General features: G+C 40.2%; 1 protein-coding gene across 7 annotated transcripts in view; it reads right to left on the reverse strand.

Annotated features, from left to right (window-relative positions):
* The window catches only part of LOC111923346 (uncharacterized), a 261,072-nt gene extending 248,849 nt beyond the window's left edge, over positions 1–12,223 (reverse strand). For 3 of the 7 annotated variants that reach the window (XR_015285909.1, XR_015285914.1, XR_015285915.1), the window contains exon 1: positions 11,874–12,161. The gene's annotated coding sequence lies outside the window, so the exon portion shown is untranslated. Of the gene's footprint in view, positions 1–8,764; positions 8,787–8,902; positions 8,942–11,873 lie in introns of those variants that run through there. The other 4 variants (XR_015285911.1, XM_086885910.1, XR_015285918.1 and 1 more) reach the window with 3 other exon arrangements.
* Between the last annotated feature and the right edge of the window lie 2,097 nt (positions 12,224–14,320).

Genomic DNA, 14,320 nt, shown 5'->3' on the forward strand with positions numbered 1-14,320 from the left:
TTTATATTAATTTCTCAGGTTGAAGTAAAATAGTGTATTATGACCCTTTTTAAAAACAGAGAGTGATTTCAAAGAACATCAATGTCCTGGGATGACTTTATGATACTTGTATCCCCAATTGCCTGTTCTGTTTATGCTGGATGTTAAGTTCTGCACCTTTAAGACTGGCTCTGAGCAAAGATGGGGAAGAAGCTGCGCACAGTTTGTGTTCAGAAAGAGCCCTCACTGTCCCCCATCCTGCTCCTGGACTGTGCTGTCTGCAGCATGGACAGACAGAGGGACAGAGCTCTCCTTTGCTTTTAGTTAGTTTTTAGCTTGCTGAGGCAGAGAAGTTCCCCAGACTGGTTTTTACCCTTTTTCTTGGATCTGTGCAAACCTGCTCTGGACTGAAAACCCAGCCAAACCCCGGGAGCTCACGCCTGTGGCCCACCGGGGCCTGGGCCTCGGCACTTTCCAGCACCAGAGGGACTGATAAGAGACTGAGTGAGCTGAGCTACACCCATGGAAAGGACTTTTCTGGATTTGCCATCTCTTTGAACAGCGAGAGGTTTTATTGTTTAATATTTTTATTTTTTAAAGTGTGTAGATATTTTGCTTGTTAAATGAATAGTTTTTTCCACTTTTCTCCAAGGAAATATTTTTCCCAAACCAGCTGGGGGAGGGGACCTCTTAAATTTGCTTTCTGGAGGGACCACATTCTTACTGGGAGAAAACCTCCTAGTTTTCTCCCCAATTTGCCCTAAACCAGGATGATCCAGTGTAAAGATACTGTAAAAAGAGCTTTACGCTTCTTTTAATCTAAAACAAAATCACTAAAATATTTTCAGAATAAATTTAACGTATATTTAAAGAGAGAACTCCCATGGATATGCTGGGCAGTGCTTTCTGAGACACTCCACTGAGTTACAACAAGCTTATTCATTCCAACAGCAATAGCTAAAATGTAGAATATACACAGAAAACATATTTAAAGTTCATAATCACAAGCATTGATGTTAAAAATCTTATCTCCCACACTTAGACTCAGAAAACATATACACACCATAAAATTCATACTGCAGTTCAAATAACCCCTATTTCACATGATGTCAGAAGTGACAGACCAAGTTATTTATAGGCTTTTGATCATGTCTGTAAAAAAAATCAAACAAACTCAAAAAAATTGCATCTGATTTACAGATAATCATGATCAAAGAGATTATACTTAAGTGAACGGCTATGATCACAGCAGGTTCCCATAATCACCTCATAGTATAAAATACTGAAAAATAAACACTTTCCTGCTCACCAAAGGAAAGCATGGATATAATTTATTAAATCAACATATTACCTCTTTAAAATGTCAGCTAACACATAACTACAATATGCTGATAACAACAAACACATATATCTCTTCTTTATAGATACACAGAAACACCCATACTTTATTTTTTTTTATAGGTACAACTATTTAAAGGGGGGAAAAAACCCTGAGAAGAATCAGCAAGTGAACCTATATGGAATCAATAGACTACTGCTGGGTTCACCTACAAAATACAACACTGCAGACGGTTTTCAGTCAATTTGCAAGCTTTCTAATATCTTCCACATTAGGGTTACTTGTGGTTCCATGGGCCTGCCTAAAAGAACACCAGCACAGAAGAGAACAGCACTAGAGGCAAGACAGGCTTAGTGTAAAAAAAAATTAAAAAAAAAAAATCAAATATCTGCACTAGGCACAATCCTGTTCTTCAGTGCCCTGTAGGGCTGCTGTGACTGTGTCACCTCTCAGAAACAGACAATGGTAGGTAATCCAAACCACTACAGGGCACAGATAGCCAGGGCTTTATTACAGTCCATATTCAAAGCTTATAGGATCTAAAATACAGCCCTCAAAGAGGATAGATTTCAGCCTTTCTTTACTGCCTTAGATGTACAGAGGAACAGGCAGAGGCACATTCTGTGAGTCCTGAAACTGTGAAACAAGATGAAGATGGAAGGCAAAATTCATATGCTCATGAGAGAGTAAACACCTATGCTAGCAACTTTCTGATATCCATAAATGAATGCAATGGAACAGATGTTGAAAAATATAAGGAAGAGGATATAAAGCAATACAAGTGACCTGGTATAGAAAACTGGTTTATTTGATTCCAGGGTTAAAAGTTAAATGAAGAGACACATCCTGGCAAAAGGCCAACTCCTAACAGAACACAAACCTCAAAAGATTTGAGTTCTGGTTTTGATTTCAAACCCATGAACTGTAAGTGGATTTGAAATCACGCAAAACATGCTCACCCATTGCTATTCATAACAGGAAAGACAGACAAACAAGCTCTTATTGGGGCACAGATCACCCTGTGGCTCCCCAGCCTGAAGCTGGCAGAGCAGAGCCTGTGCATCCCGCTTGGAGACAGCACAAAGGAGTGACCCGCAGCTGGCAGTGCTCCTCCTGGGACTGCTGAGTGACCCAAAAGCTCTCTTTTGTCTGGGCTTTGCTGCTGTTGTTGTTGCTAACTTTACAAGAAAAGGTTTCTATTCAAGGAAGCAAAGAAGCGGGGACTGAGGAACCTCCTGCAGCATTTCAATGGCCTGGCTGGAACTGCACCCACACACAACAGTGATGTTACAGTACCCATGGGCTGAAAAAACAGGAGGAAAACCTCCAGAGATCAGCAGAAACTCTTAGAAGCAACCAGGTGTAACTGGGAAAGGGGAACAGCATTCGAGGCACACTGACACTTCTTTTTCACACCCATAGAGAAGCTGCTGTGTCTGCAATCTCACTTGCTTTTTCCGGTCTTAGGCATACAGCACTAACTTTCAATTTATTTATTTATTTATTTATGTAAAATTTCATTTTTGTTTGGTAACTGAATGTTAGGCACCCCACTAGCTCTGACTCTGACACTTGTGCAACAAGTGCATCGTTTCTCCCTGAGATAACACCCTTCACCTGAAAGAGCATAATCCTAATTCTGTCCTAAGAGAATGTGTTACCCCCACACTTGACTTGGAATTAACCACGAAAAGGAGACAGGACAAAGATACTGCTGCAGTTGTAACACGCTACAGCACGATGTTCCATGTCATCCATACCTGCTCTCTTGCTATTGGTCTCTGGAATACTTGGGAGGTTTAGGTTGGTTATCAGGGAAAGGTTCTTCCCCCAGAGGGTGCTCAGGCACTGAACAAGATCGCCAGGGAATGGTCATGACCCCAAGGCTGCCAGAGTTCCAGAAGCATTTGGTCAATGCTCTGAGGCACAGGGTGGGATTGAGGGGTATCTGTGCAGGGTCAGGACTGGATGATCCTGGTTGGTCCCTCAGGATTCTATGAGCAGTGCACCCCTCTCTGGAATAGCTGGTGTTCCGAACAAGTAAAGTAACAATGAAGAATGTTTACTGCCGTCAGCAGAGAATACCAGAACTGTTAGTGACAAAGAGGAGCAAGAAACTAATTCTTCAGCTTTTTCTCCTTTCCAGCAAGTTCAGTCAGAACAAATTCTTTGGCAAAAAAAGGTAACAAAAAGATCCAAGAAATCAAACATAAATCTGGTAATCTGCCGAGAGGGGAAGAGCAGAGGGAAGAAAACTGGCAGGCTTTATTATTAAGCACACTTTGTGTTATCCAACAGATCCAAGAGTAACATACAGCAACCGGACTCTGTACAAGAAATCTATTATAGTGCCTGCTCTCAAGTTAAGTATACTGCTGATTTCAGAAATATCAGAATGCCTAACTCTGGATGCCTCAGGAATAAACAAGAATAAATTTGTATTCTATTATGATGGAGACAGACCTAGTCAAAATTTTTCCATGAAAGCTGTTCCTCAGCAATGAACCAGGTTTTCAATAAAGACTTTTTTTTTCTTTTGGTGAAAAGTATCTGCTTTTGGATGCTTTCCCGAGATGCAATCCAGCTAGGAAACTGGGACCCTGGAGCAAGTAAGCTTATTTTTATAATGAAAACCTGAAGTTTTCAGTTTTTAATTTAAAACCGTAATTCTCTTTGGTGGGAACCTTTTTCTGGTGAGACCTCTTCTTTTTTAGCCATTTCCATGCAGGGAATCCCTTTAGATTCCACAATACTGGTACATTTTAGATTTTAGAGCAGTGAACCATTCTTTTTTGCACTCTTAGTTTCCCTTTGAATAGAACTCAAAGGAAAATACTGATCACATGAGATCAGTCTATTCTGAGCTTGATCAGAACGAGGGATCCTTAGGACTTATGGACCTGCAGCAGTAGTCCCTGACCTTCCTGTTTGAATAGATTATATTAAAAATAAAGTATAAATGTTAATATGGCTTAATTGCTCAACTTCTAAAGTAAAGAAAATATTAAATGAAGGCCTTCTAGCCTGAAAGGCTTCTTTGTGTAATTTTTAAAAGCCTACTTTTCACTATTTCAGCAGGGAACAAGTGCTCCCAGACAGAAACCACGGTACCAATCTATAATCAGGGCTGTGTGTTTATGGAAAAAGTGATAGATCTCTGAAAAAAAATGGTCTCATAACTGAAGCCCTCCACAAACACTTTTGTAGCAAAATTAGTAAAATAACTTAGAACCAAGAAAATTGCTTTAGATTTGATAAAAAAAATCAGTGCCTAGGAAATCTGCATCCAAAAATTTGATTTTCTTTTAAACCTTTTACATAAATACAGCAAGATTCAATGCTAAGTATGAAGCAGGCCATGTTAAATTCAACAACAAAGTTTTTAAAGCAATAGTTACATATTTTTCTACATTTTTAATGAAATAAGCTGTCCTTAACTGCGAGAGAGCCTGGATAATTACAAATATTTAGATTCATATTCTCCCTTGGAAAATACTTTCAAGGCACTGATCAATGGATTCCTAAGATTAAGTTAAGAACTACATTAATAATAAGCACTTTCTATCTGTGATACATAATTTCTCTTTATACACGGAGAGTGTAAAGATTTTTTCCTTTTCTCTCTTCCTTCCCCTATGTGAGCTCTTTGCATTTTGAAATTTAATGTATAAGTTAGAAGTTTCCCTGTTCCCTCATCACTTTAAAGTATCCTGGACAAAAAATTAAGGTTTATTTTTTCCCCAAACTTACAAATCAGAAAGTCTGGTCATAGTAACAAGTGAAAAACAGCAACTGAACCTTTGCAATGTGCCTGATATTTGGATTAGAGCATTAATTCTACTAGTTAGCCACAGCAGTGCACTCTTTTAAGATACTTTTCATATTTGGTCAATAGTTTTGTGCTATTATATATAGTCACAATGCCTTGATTTGATTTCTTTTAAAACTGCAATCTTGTTCTATGAGACAGCACTGATTAATTTCAAAAGAACTCATACAATCAGGTCTTCTTGGCTGTGCTACAGAAATCAGAACCTAAAGCGCCAGTGAGCACTACCTATTCAGGATAATATGTGTTATGTATAATTAAAAATGGATAACCACACTGGCTCCATAGTCAGGAAACTTTTCCAAATGCCTTTTCTGTCCCACAAAACCCATATGTGGGTTTCCAAATTTGCAGTTGAATACTAACAGGGATGCATGAGCAACTCGGTTCTAGTGGAAGAAAAAGAATTAAGTGTCTTTTTGACTCCATACCTACTAATGAAGGTGAACATCTCCTGCACAGCAGAGGATTCCTTAAGGCATCATTTCTGCATTATTCTGTACCATAAAACATGTACACAACTAAAACGATGCAGAAACTGGAAAATTAGAAGACCAAGTAGCAGCTCTATTTCATAACTCATAAAAGCATAAAATGTTCTAACAAAACCTGCAAAGACCTAATATTTTCCCTCAAGTAAAAACCCAACTTTTTCAGTCTTGTCAACCTCCAACATTTTACACACAACACTAATCTTAGGGGAACAACAAGAGGAATTTAAATTTGAACAATACAGAAGTCAAATGAAAAAGCAAAATATTCAGTTTTATAACTGATGGTCGTTCCAATTGGAAAAATAACCATATTATTTTCCCCTCATTTATTTTAGAAGTACATTACAAACATCACTTCTGGAGAAGCAAAAAATTAGGACTGACATGACTGAAATATTTCATAGGGAGAGAGTTCGATGCAGGGGAATGACCAACACACAACTCAGAAGGCAAAGCCATTAAATCCAGCTTACAAGAAGCATGTGTCTGGAATTAAAAATACAACATTTCAGCATGTTTTTTACTAAAGAGAAAAAAAAAAAAAATCAGCTCTCCCTCACGTTTTCAGACACTGAAAAAATTTACAATAGAAGATGTTGAGGAACACTACAGTGCACTGTTGGAATTGCAATGTGTGCAGTTTGTGATGAAAGTCTCTGCAATGTTCACTAGAGGCCACTCAAAAGTCTCACATTTTCCTGCCTTTGCCCTTCACACTTCACTATCACAGGGAAGTGGACAAACGAGTTTACATGTAGACATGACTCCATACAGCTACAGTGCATGTTTTGATGCAGCATTCGGTGCCCAGCACATGCTCCTGAAAGACGTTCTTGCCACCCCCAAGAACTTTTATGTATCTATTTCATTGATTATTCTATCAACTTGTGGGTAGAGACCAGTTAAAGAAAACACCGTTCTAACTTTTCTTACATGCCAGCTGAATAAGTTACAGTGCTATCTGCTACTTCAGCATCTTAAAGTTGTTTTAACACTTCTGAAAGGTTACAGAATGATAGCAAAACCAGAGAAGCTGTATTTCAGTATTCACAGTGTATTCCTAAGAAGCCAACACACCCTCAGCTTCCATACCCATTTCAACACTTCAACACTTCTGTGGTTCCAAAGCAAAAAAGAAGCCTGGGAATGGAGTAGCTGTACCTACTTTATCTCTCTTCATATGCTTCTCTCCAGTATCACCAGAAGGGTATAGATAACTCCATTTCTGTCCAAGCTATGCAAGCAGAGGGCAGCTTTCACTCTTGGCACAGTATTCAAATATGATGCTTTTATAACCTCCATGAGCTGTCTCACTTCTCCAAAGTGAAAAATGTTCTATAAATCAGACAACTGAGAGCTGGGTTACAGCAGAACTTTATCACTATATATTGTATAGCAATTGTTCATTGTCAGGTATGACATTCCTACTGAAAGGATTTTTTAGAGTTTAATTTAAGGGTACTGTAGCAAATGAGAGGAGTCAAAACACTGAAACTGGAGTCAACTTCCATTGAGAAGGATAGGGCAGACTGGTGGAGCCATGATATACAACGAAAGCAACTACTTTTAAGTCATCAGAATGACAATTCCAAAAAGTTTAGAAGAATTTTTCATGTCTTAATTCTGAAACGTAGGAACATCTTTTTCTAGTGTACTGTGTGGAAATTAAACAGTTTTTGTTATTTGTATCTGCAAATACAGGGGCTGAGCTAATAATGATGTGACACCATGGCCACATATAGGCTCCAGATTGCCAACATGTGCAGCCAAGTCTTGCTCCCTGAACTAGCTCCTGAAAAGTGTCAATACATTCCTATCCATGTTTAAATTCCACTTTTAGGATCTTTTTTTTTGTTGCGCAGTGATAAATTAACACACAACAGGATTCAGGCTTAAATACATACTAAAATATCATTCACTATCAAAGTGTTGCAAAAGAAGGACACTGTGAGTCTTCATAATGGTAAGACCTAGCAAAATATGCCTGTATTTTAAATGTCTTACTGAAAACATTTAAGCTCGCCAAGTCAATTTTGATTCAACCAGGCTGAAGCAGCCACACAGAAGTTCTGTTTGCAGAGTACAAGGGTGGGGGTCTTCAGCAAAGTTAAACCCAAACCAAACTAGAACAAAACTGACAGTGAGGTCAGTGGGTAAGCATGGAACTCCAAACAGCTCTGGCCAAGAGCACGCTTGATCATAACCTATGTCACAAAGGTCAACTCCATCGGGAAAACCTTCCTTCCCTCCACTATGATAAGTGTTTAGTGGAAATTCCATGGATTTTAAAAGAAACGTTTCACATTTGTCCCAATACACAAATTGGTATCCAGCTACATTCTGAACAAAGGTACCAAAAAGCACTGTGCAGAAAAATCAACACTTGCCTGGTTTTTCCTTCATTTATTAGAAGAAACTCTGTTTAATTCTTAATGCAAAGACAGACACTTTCTTTAGAACTAAACGAAGGGAGGCATCTGACTAATACCAGCAAACCAGTAACTGTCCTTTGTCTCAGCCTACTGTAAGACCGTGTTCATGCCACAGGCTGCCAGCAGGTACAGGTGGCACTGACAGGAGGCAGACTGCACCTATGTTGTGCTCACAAACACACAGCACTAGGTGACTTCCTCTTAACAAGCCAGCCAGTATTAAGTAGTGACAGCTTTTTTCTCCTAAGTTTCTGTGTATTATGTTAAAATACCAGCAAATTATATTAAGGAATAAATGGAGAAACAACTATGTGAGCTGTTTGCATTTTGAAATTTAATGTTTAAGTTAGGAGTTTCCCTGTTCCTTCATTGCTTTAAAGGATCTTGGACAAAAATTTTAGCTTTATTTTACTAGAAGTATTAGCAGACTAGAATTAAGAATTGTTTACAAAAAGAATCCTCCAGTCTTGCTCAGCTGCACACATCTTCTTCCTACCCTAGCAGAAATAAGCTGGCAGTAATACACTTCATCAAATTTAAGCCAAAGAAATGGACTTGTGAATTGAAAGACAAACTATTATTTGGTAGGATTATAGTAACAAGCCACAACTGAGGTTCTGCTAATGCTGCTATCTGACAAGTAACTTTTTCTAAAAAAGTAAGGGCACAAACCAGCCAGTGTTTCTCTTACCTGAGCTACACCTCTCAAAGAACTAACAGGAAGATTCAAAGGGTGGGAGTCATAAACAGGTAGGGGAAAACTTAATTAAAATATTAAGCTATTAAAAAATAACAAGAAAAACAATAAAACCAAACGGCCCTGATTTACAGCTGGAAGCAGCTCATTTCCTCCAGGGGAGTCAGCAGCAGCTGTAATTACCTGCTGCATGGATTTAAACTGGCTAGGGAGCTACCACTCCCTTCACCTGTTAGCAGCACTCTGCTGCTCCTGGCTAATGCACAGAGCATTAACACCTACCGCTGATCACTGCACATGATTTTCACGCCCTTTCCCACCCAGCACCCGGAGGAACTTAGCTACTGCCAGCAATTAAAGTAGTAACTTTTTAAAAGTAACTTTTGACTTAGGAAGTGCATAAAAAGAGAAGGATAAGCCCAAACAGTGCTCACATTTGCAAGTCAGAGGAACACTCATCTACCTTATCCACTACTTCATCAGCAAAGATCTGTATTAATTCAGACAATTCAATAGGCCTGACACTAGGGCCATGCTATTTTTAATAGAAATTTTATACCTAGACATAACAGAGGTATGAAGTAAGTCAGGGCTAGAAATCACACAGATACTCAAATGCTAATTTCAAACACTAGTTACAGAAGACTTAGGTTTCAAGCTGCTTTACTTTGTTCTACCCTGATCTAGTGAAAACATCATGTCTCTTTCCTCCAGCCACTGCTGTTTCCAAGTAATCATCCAAGTCTGAAAAGTGGTATAATATAGCCACACAGAGTAAGTTCATGGGGCACTCCTGGAAGATTTCCCTAAGGCACACAGGTCACAGGATTAGAATAATTGTTAAGCATCTGAAAATGTGCTCTCCATCCATACTAAAATCTGGCTTAGCTTATTGAAATGGAAAAAAAGGTCCTGGCTGGCTATGCCAGGTTTCCCATGCAGAGTGGTACATTTTCAGATGTCTGGTTATGTAATGGGGAATATTTCCCATTGGTAAATGATAATATCCCTACCTTAACTGAATAAAAGTATATGCAGCAGTAAGCCCCATCTGGGGGAGTGGGCAGGTTTATGCTGTCTAGTTACACTGTAGGTCCTTTTTTCATGCTATGAGTTTATCAAGGTTTCACTCTATACAGAGGTAGATTCTTCTTCCTCTCTGCCCACCAGAATACATAGCTGAAGTTACTTATCTTCCTTAAAACTCACATTTACTTTGTAAAAACATTTAAATATGTATTTCTGATGTAGAATATGAAGTTAACTATACTCTCTGATTAGCCTATATTTTATTCCCTGGCTCTTCTGCAAGTAATTTTCTCCCAATCCCATCCTCATCCTACATTCTTGAAAAAAAAAAAAAAAGAAAAGAAGAAGAAAAGAAAAAACAAAAGACTTTTTTCAGAGTATCTCTTAACCATGTAGTCGGCAAAGGCATACAGCATACCCTGTGTATTTGGATTTTGTTTTCTTTCTACAATCGAGGAAACACAACATCAGTCTGATGATTTCCACTTCTGCGAACCTTACATTACTTAAAGACTGGAAACCAGAGTATTTAAAAGCATGAGCCACGATGATGAAAATTCTGAAAGTCTAGTCAAAAGAATAATGACCAGGCAAGTTTATTTTTAAAAACCACTAGTTATTTTCAGGTCATTTAATTTTACAACGTTACCTATTATTTTGGAAAGTATATATCATGTATTTTGAAATACAGATTTCAAAACAGGCAGCCCTGTTCTCCAAGCTGTCATGGGAGAGGGAGGCACTGCATGGCTACAGCCCCTCAGCTGCTGCAGGTCTCAGCTCCAAGCACTGGTGTCTACCTTCACTGAGATGTCCTTGACATTTTTAAGAGTCATTTTGTCATAAAATGCTACATGGAGACAAGGTTTCATTTAACTACCTCCCCACAAGTAGAGGGTCAGCACTGAGACTGTCCTGTGCTGGGTGTTTTGTGAAAGGAGAGCTGAGTGGGCTTTGCTGAGGCAGCTGTAGCAGGGCCAGTCAACTCAAATTAAAGGCTTTACAGACAGTGACGTGCTTGTATGTGACCAAGTCAGCGACAATGTACAAATTAAAATTAACAGAACTAGCAATGTTTGACCATGAGATTCAGAAAACAAGTGAAAAGCAGCCTCAGCTTCCTTCTGAGCCACATTTAAGGCCTTTAAATATTTATCACTACAGCAAAACCATTTTAAAGGTGTATGTACACAGCATATACATCACTACCACTATTGTAAATATCAACAGAGGTTCACCAGCACTCTGCAAAGGAATCAAATATCCAGAAGCTTACGAAGTTTTACAAACTGCTAAATTGTCTTCACATCCATTTCTCCATTACATATGAATAAATAAAGAGTGGTCAAACAGAGAGGAATAGAAACCATAAAGGCCAGTTCAACAACAAGTGTCAGCAGAGACTTCACTACAGAATATCGCTACTGAGCTCAAGTGAGTATTTTTTATTGTTGAGCCTATTCTATGAGAAGGAAAACCAGATCAAAATCAGCTTTCAAAATGCAAGGTGACATCCCAGTAAAGAAATTAAAAAAAAAAAAGAAAGAAAAGAAAAAATAAGAACGAATGAATCAAAAAGTAATCACTCCTACACTGCTGGCAGCTACTTGAGAGAGTTACAGATTTATTTAGATTTATTAATTCAAAGGTCTGCCTGAAGAGGGAGAGATTATGAAAAAAGTAAAATATCACTGACAATTAATTCATCTCCTTGTTCCCTCTGCTCCCCACTCTTGCCAAGTTAAAGAAAGAAGGTCCTACTTCCGATCAACTGATATAACCTTAACTTATTCACAAAGCAGGTAACTAGTACATCCAGAAGGAAAGAATGGATGCTGCGTATCAGCCTTCTCACTCCCTAATTTCACAGTAAAGGATGCTACACACATTTATCCCATCACCTGGCTCAATCACAGGCAGCTCCTTCACACCCTCTCAGCACCAGCAGCAAAGCCTTCCCCACACACCTTCCCAGGCACCTGACGGCTTCCCGGGAGAGCGGGCACACAGAGCCCCCTGCCCAGCCCCCCGGCACATCCCGCCGTTTCCGAGCCACGGGCTGGGCAAAACCCACCTGCCGCTTGACTTTTCCGGGGTCCTGAGTGAGGGGGCATTTTTTTGTTGAGGGTTTGGAGAAGGCTCTCCGAGATCCCTCCAGCCCCACTCAGGCGGCTCCAGCCGGTCAGGGCGGCCCTTCTCCGCCTCGGCGGCCTCACGCTCCCGGGAACCCGCCGGTCCGCCCGCGGCCCCCCCAGAGCACAGCGCTTCCCTCACGCCCGGCACCGACTCCCACGCGGGACCCCCCTTACCGCCTTCCCACCTCGGCAGCTCCGACCGTCCTGGGGAGCGCCGCGGGCTCTTCGCCTCCCGGCCCGCGGCGAACCGGCCCCGCCGGCCTCCCCTGCCCGGCCCCGCGCACCTGCGGAGGGCGGGCGCTGGTGCCCGGGCAGGGCAGAGCCCGGCCCCGGCAGGGCGGCAGAGAGCGGCGCCGGGCACCTGCGGCAGCCGGGGTGAGCTGGAGTCCCGCCCGAGGGAGGGAAAGAGCGCCGGGCAGAGCCGTCCCGAGCGGCGATCGCCGCCGGCCGAGCCCGCGGGCAGCGCCGCTCCCTCACCGCGGCCTCGGGGGAGCGAGAGGGGAGAGGAACCGCAACACAGCACTCGTTGTTGATGGTGGTTCTTCTCGATAGTTTGGGTGCTTTGATTTGTTTGCGGTTTTTGTTTTGCTTTGTATTTTGCACGCTGAAGAGGCTACGGAAACCTCTTTAAAGTACTTTCTATTAAAGCAATGACACTCATCTACAAAAAACCCAGTGTATTTCTGCAGTGCCTTTATTCCCAGAGCAGTTCACAATGCCCTGACTTCGGGCACTGTGTCCTGCGGTACCGTTCCCGGACTCCAGGTATTTCCAGGATCCAGGTGTTCGCCCGTAGCTCAACCCGTCCCCTCCCGGGAGCAGCCGCTTCGGGATGAGGGCTGGGGACAGGGACACGCACTCCTTACCCAGGTGGAGTGGGGTGGTTAGGTCAGGCAGCCCTGGTCCAACTTAGGGGAAAAAAACAAAACAAAACCAAACAAGAAAAGGAACTTCTTGATACCTCAGTTCTCAGTGCATATATTAAAAGATATTTAAAAGAAAATTGAAAGAATATTAAAAGATTAATGAAATTACTCAACGCTCTGAAAAGATGTCGAGTAATAATATTTTGCTGTGCATTTCAATCACCTTTTGCATCCAGTCCCAAGCAGGTGAAATGATGCATCTTGCCTCTCAATCCAATGCATCCATCAATAGTTTCCTCTAAAACTAAAAAACTGAGTGAGGATCTTTGGATTTGGAATGAAAGCCATATAGCAATTGTTAAAAGTAATTAATTTTTTTTTTCCAAATATCCATTTTGTAATCTAAGAGAAAAAAGTATTGAAACAGCAAATTGTTTTTTTTTTAGTGATCTTTCTCATATGCTAAATTTCAAAAAGAACTTCTAAGACCGGTTAGTTAAAGTAAAGGAAATACAAACTTTAAAAGACTGTGGAGGTTACAGTTCATAAATTGGGGCCCAGCTGCAGCTTGCTGTTATGATATCCTTATAACTCCCTGCAGTATTCCAAACCACGATGGTCTGGGTGAAATGTAGCTCATTCCTCCAATAATCAAACTTTACTCTCTGTTTTCAGTTAAATTATGTTATTTCCTACTTAATTTCTTAAATAAGTATTTAATTCAACTTCTCAGTATCTGTTTTGGAGTGATCAAATCCTAGGAGTAAAACCCTTCAGTGTACAGGGGATATTTCATTCCCAATTCACAAGGCAAAAGTGTTCAAGTGGATTCAGCAGAACTGTATAAGCAAACCTTTCACTTCTGACTGGAAAATACTGAAAAAACAAAGATGTTTAAAGCATAAATATAATAGAATTTTTATAGACATCAGAAATGCTTTGGAAATGTTTTGTGTTAAAGATACTAGTGTTTACTTTCATCTGATTAGATGCTTGTGCTTGTTAGGTATATAAATAAAAAATAAGAATATGTCACCACTTGCACATCAATATGAAAACATAAGATACTCAATTGTTACATTTTAGGACTCTTTTATCTTGCCAAAGAAGAAACTTGAAAGCATTAGTGTTAAATAAGTATGATTTCCACACTGCCTCTTTTTAACATAGATACCAGCCATGTTTGCTCTGCCATGTGTTGTGGGAAAGGCCTGATATTTTAAAGTCATGTTCGTCATCACTCTTAAAAGTGTCTTCTTCCATATATTCAAAGTTTCTCTCCACCTCTTTTTGCCTAACAGCATAATGACAACAATTGATAGTTGTATGTATATATGCCTCTGGAAGGTTTTTTGTGACGGAAGAAATGGAATATTAGGCATTTGTTTGAAGAAATTAATATGGTAAACAACAAAATTCTGCTAACACCCTTCCAATAGTGGGGTGCCGTCTATTTTCACAAGAATTGGTGTGAGTGCCCAAACTTGGCTTAGCTGAGTAATTAATTAATTTTCTACAAA

This window comes from Cyanistes caeruleus, chromosome 4 (genome assembly GCF_971803275.1).
Source record: "Cyanistes caeruleus chromosome 4, bCyaCae1.hap1.1, whole genome shotgun sequence".
Classification (NCBI taxonomy): Eukaryota; Metazoa; Chordata; class Aves; order Passeriformes; family Paridae; genus Cyanistes; species Cyanistes caeruleus.